Source organism: Cupressus sempervirens, chromosome 1 (genome assembly GCF_028749045.1).
Source record: "Cupressus sempervirens isolate cs-2001-9-10 chromosome 1, ASM2874904v1, whole genome shotgun sequence".
Taxonomy (NCBI): Eukaryota; Viridiplantae; Streptophyta; class Pinopsida; order Cupressales; family Cupressaceae; genus Cupressus; species Cupressus sempervirens.
Genome location: NC_143118.1, coordinates 18,896,560 through 18,902,598, shown reverse-complemented (window position 1 = coordinate 18,902,598; position 6,039 = coordinate 18,896,560).

Below are 6,039 nucleotides of genomic sequence, written 5' to 3'. Positions count from 1 at the left end.
TGGTCATTAGCTCCTGTAGTTCTTGTTAGTTATCTATCTGCCTTTAATAGGGATTTTGTTTCTGTGGTAATGTTCTATAATATGTTCTTCGTAATGTATATATAGAGAGGAGGGTCAGAGTAGTGGCCTTATGTTATGTAGAAGCCTTTGCAAATATGTAATTAACTCCACTCTTAATATATAAGTTCATATTAATAGAAGTTGTGACACTCTCGATTTATCTGATATGCTACATGGTTTTCTCAACTCATTATAGTTAGTTTTTAATGGTTTTCATTCAATTGTGTTTCTCTCTAATTGCAGTTATGGAAGATATTTAGTTATGATTGATTGGAATTGAAATGATAAAATTAAGAGTAACATTCAGTATCATAGAAGAGTAGTTAAATTATTTGTTTCTAAGTTTCTAAACAATCATGGTTGGCTTCAGGAAGGAATTAAATTCTTAGTAGATCCTTACCCGATTAGTCTGCCATGTGGTATTCCATCTTCATTTCATTTTATGTAGACTAATTTATCTTCTTGAGTGTAGATTATCAAGTTTGGTAATTCTCTTATCATAATCTCGGCAACCAATTTAAGTATTATTTTGATTTCCATTTACTAATACTTATTTTAGCATGCTTTGTCTGGCCTTTTGGAACACTTGTTTGTTGACTATGGCTTAAGGCTTAAGTTTTGTATGTTTGGTAACTTCGTAGGATGTAATCAACATATTGTGCTCTTCGAGAGTATAGTTGGAGCTTACTTTTGTCTTTGGATAGAAGTAGAGCTCAATGCACTATGAGGATAATTTAGGAACATCTCAATTTTCTATGAAAGGTTTTATTGAGTTTTAAATTAAATAATAGTTTTAAAGTATTGAATTAGTCATACAAGGATTTAATTTTCCATATTGGTCATTACTGATTAATAGTTGAAAATATGCTTTATGGATTAAATAAATGGGGTATGGTAAGTTATTTAACAATGAATGAGGGGGATGGTTTTGAGTATTTATGGATGGATAAAGTAACAAATGTGTCTAGTAGAACCAGTCCAATTTTTATCCCTCCTAGGTTATCTTATTGTTTATCTAATCAGGAAGCTAATTAATATGTTATTACTAACCACTCTAATGATCAAGTTAGTAAGGCATCGATGATTTTAACTCTCAACAATGGATGGAGCATATAGTATTGGTTGGTATGTTCCTCAGGCAACAAGTTTTCATTTGGCATAAGAGGCAATAGATTAAGTGAATTTATGCAACTATGATGCATTATACTATAACAATAACAAATTTTTAATAATTCTATTGGGATATGCCCCTTTTATGTTGTAATAATAAAGGAACACGGTCCCAGGCTAGACTGGAAGTTTTCTTCTCCATTCTTTCCTACTAGTGCTCGTTTTAATGGAGGTACTCTATTGTATGCTATTTATTTTCAACTAATATAATCAAGGCTCCAATAATTTATCGATAAAAAATAAAATTGATGGACAGAGGAAATAGTCAAAAAATGTATTCAAGCAGCAAAATGCAATTGAGTGGCAAAGTCACGGACCCCAAAACACATCAAATCGGGTTTATTCAAAAATGGAATAAGAATAAGCTATTCTTATTCCACTTTTTTTTGAGAATTCTACTATGCTCATTTTGGGGTCAAATTAGGATAGACAAATTCTAATTCTAATTTTGTATTTTGCAAACAAACGTCAGATTCACGAATGCAGATATTTAGATTTTTGTATTCCACCCCATTCCTGCAACCAAACGGGGCCTCAAGAACATAAATAATTCCAATCTACATGATGTAAAAAAATCTACAATTAAATTAATAACTATTGATGGAAAAGAGCCATATTTATATCTAACTTTTTCTTCTTAAGTACAAGGTCAAATATTAAGTATATAACAAATGAATATGTTAATGAGAAGAGTAATATTAGTAGACAATTAATCTTTTAGGATTGGAACATTTGTTAGAGAACCTAGTAAGGGTCACTTGTATTGAATTAGTGGATTTATAGTCTTCAAGGGGTTTAATGAAGTAAAAATATGCAAAATGGCCATCTACGGTCATGCATTGATGTAATAATGACACTAGAGTACAATGGTGCCTAAGTTGATAATAAGGCTTTTAAATATATAGAGAGCATCACATGAAATGTGGTATAAGCCCAAAAGCCCCTTACTCTCAAGGCTATTTATGCTTTTCCCAATGGTCACAACTCCCTTTTTAATTCATATTGGTCATTGGACAAGTCTTGGTTTTTTTGCAGTAAAAGTTGTTATACAACTTTGTTTGCATTTTGACAACTTATTGCTCCTAACCTCTAGGGGACTCAAATTGAACTTGTTGTTATCTTAAACTACCTAAGAAACTTAAAAATAATGAGATAATAATTGTATCATTTGACCAATCTTGACCCCAGGTTTATAAGAGTACATTGTGCCTAGTGGCCTTACAGATCGGTCCTTGCATTACATCAAATAGATCCAATGATCCTTATGACATTCTAGGCTTACTTAATCCTAGTCTATTACACCATTTAAGGGGTTATCCTACACCATAAAGGTTAATAGGTAGGTTGAGAGATTCTAAAGGGAAATATAAGTGTTTATGTCAAGGAAGCATGTATTATTGGTAAAATAGTATATGGTTGTCAAGTTGACAACACACCTTATTCCAAGTAAAATGCCACACGATTAAGCTAAGTGGAATGTTAGAATATCTATTAATACATATAAAGCATCAAATTGGGTAGAAGTAGTTACTAGCCAGTTTAGGAAGTAGTTGAAATGTTGGCAGTCGGTCTTTGAACAATTTTATATCTATTTAAACATACAAAGCTCAAGACATGGGATAGTGGTCAATGTATGAAGTTCATATTCAAGACAAAATAAAGTTTCCACAAGTTTTCATTGTTTTACTTGTTTGTCAATCTTCTTATAGTCATTTGTTCATGGTAGAGACAAATTAAGCAACTTAATATGGCAATGCCTTGCAATTATTGTAGAAGTTGTTGCCAGACATAACAAAAATAATTACAAATAGTTATAGAACTATACAAATAAACAAAATTTGGGTTTGTTTTACTTAAAAAAATGATTTCAAAGCCTTTCGATACCCTAATAAAGGGTCTACCAACCCTCTTCAAAAATTGCAACCCATTTTCTCCAAAGAAATCAAGATATATAGAACTAACATTATATTGAAACATTCAGGGAAAAATGATAAAAATAACGTGTTGTTGAAATTGGGTGCTTCTACATATAGATAAATTGATGATAAGAATAATATTTTTGAATAATTAATTAGTAGTACATGCACTTAGCTTATCATCCAAACAAGCCTATACAAAAATAAACAAAATTTAATCTCATGCAAAAGAGAATATTCAAAAGATAAAACCCTCATACAAACACATTACTTAAAAATTTTCATCCAAAATGAACATGCATAAAACAAAGAGTTGTAGTGTGACATGTTGACTGCACATGCATTGGCAATGTAAAATCTTCAAACTTAGTTCCAATGGCACAATTATTCAGACTAAAATATAAAAAAATAATGATGGTTTTTCAACAAAAAAAGGTGTCATAGAGATATGCATAATCACCAATAGTTGTAAATTTATCTTTGAACCAACTCCATGATCAATTTTCTTTATTAAACAAAGGTCACATTTCTGCTAGCAGTGCGTAGGAAAAAGATACATTAATTCTCTATTACTAGGAAAATACTTGGCTATTAGATAAAAAGTCCAAGACTTATAGAGGACAAATATATACAAAGGCAACAATACAAGAAACTGTATAACATTCAAGGAAAACCAATATATAGAGAATAATGTATTTCAAAAATTTGAAGAAACCATACCTTACAGATTTGAGAGTACATATAAACCCTACAAATAAGGATAGGGTTTAAGGAGTTCAAAACATAGAACAAGGCCATGAAATAATACCATCACTTTCAACATTAAAAAGAAAATTTGGGAAAAATAAATTTTGGAACTTTCTAATGAAAATTTGGAACTTTTTAATTATTCGTTGTTTTCTTAACATCATAAAAAAAGAAAAGTATTTTTTGTGTTTTACTGGAAAATAGTAAACCTGAAAAGTCTTACAATTTTCCAACAAAAAATTATAATGCAGAGCAAAGCTCCCATAATAAGCCTATCGACTTAATTAATGATCTTGATTCAGGTTAGTAGAACATTGTAATAAGCTTGAACTAAAATATTTATATAAAACGTGTCTTGATAGACAAAACTATTGATTGGTTATGAATTGTAGAAATAATAAAAACAAAAAACACATATAATGAATTTACCCATGTAATGTTTGATGGAAATGAATAATTTATGTATCAACATATTTGTTGTTAATGATCACAAATATTTGCTTTTATAATTTTTTTGATTAATATACTATGAAAGTTCCCAAGTCTCTTTATGGGAAACTACCCTCATGAATCTAAAAGCTTTTCATCTTATGAACTCTAGGAAACTAATGGAGCTTCATTTAATGATTTTCAAAAATTAAGGGTTTTTGTTCAAGATCACCAATGACAATCCAGATATATGGTTATCAAAACTGTCGTTATCACTTCTAAACAATTTTAATACCTAGAAATTGACAAAACAAGGTTTTATTAATGGATTAAAAACTTTGTTTGTTTTAAAAAATATGGTTTTTTTTTTGAGCTACTAGATTTTGTCAATTGAATTAACATTCTAGCAACCATATCTTTTGTGAGTACAAAATGATTATACCTCATTGATAATGATACTCTTTATCTAATGCACTCCATCATTATCAAACAATAGTGAAGTTATCAATGAAAACCCTAAAATTTTAGATTACAATAAAAGCAGGTTTTGAAGGGACCCCAAAACCCTTTAACAACTAGAGAAAAGATATAGCAATAAAACCACCAGGAAAGAAGTCCTGAAACTAACAACAAAATCAAGTTTTACAGGGACCTAAAACCACTAACATAGTCCAAAAAAAGAGAACCCAGGTTTTACAAGGACCTGGAACCACTAAAATAGTTTAGACCAAAAACCAGTTAACAGGACCATAAACCAGTACCAAGTACCACATCTAGAAAATAGGACCAGAACAAGACAAAACCAAAGAACAAAAACCCAAGGTAGCTATTGTAGCTCTATAATCATCTTGACAACCTCTTTACCAATCACAACAGTATCTTGGATGGAATTAGTAGCCAAAGCAACATCATCTTTCAGGGCTTTCTTCCTCAAGCTTTGCCTTGTTCTTTTGCTTGGACCCTCAGGAGATATAATTTCTTCATTGACTCTTTTGCCAAGGTTCGCAACAACAGCACAAATACTAGATGTGACCTGTTCCATCCTTGTTCCACTTTCCTTGATAAGCATTCTGAGACTTTGCTCGTAGTTTTTGAGTTTATTAGGAATATCTCCCATTTGCTCTTCCAAATGGCTGATTTTGGCACGGTCGGTATTCTGGATGTGTTGTAGAGTTTCCACTTTCTTCTTCAGCTCCATCAATTCATTATAAATCCAAGAATCAACACAGAGAATGGAGTCAGCTTTGAGCTTGGCAGAATGCAGGAAGGAGAGCTTGGTTTCCCTCTGTGGAGAATTGGTGATATCATTTGCAAACTCATGAGGAGGGGAGCCAACCATATCTACATGTTTCTCCCTATCCCTCTATTCCTCCTCCCTAGTCTCAATAGGAATCTCGTTCTGAACAAGGTCCTCCTTGTCATGACCTCTAGTCGCTGTAGCAGGTAAGGTAGGATTAACCATTTGGTCCTCCCCTCTCACCTCAACAAGATTCATAATAAGAATATCTTTGTCCTTAAACTCCTCCACCAGAAACAATCTGAATGTCCTCCTTCTTAGGGTTGCTCTATTCTGAATTTCATTCACTTATGTTTGTCTCATTCTGTTTCTCAATTTTTCCTTTGGTCTTTGGATATCCTTCCAAATTTGAGCTAAAATCCACAACATCCGTACCATCCTCTTCCTCATAGATATCATTCTCTGAGCTAACAATATTCT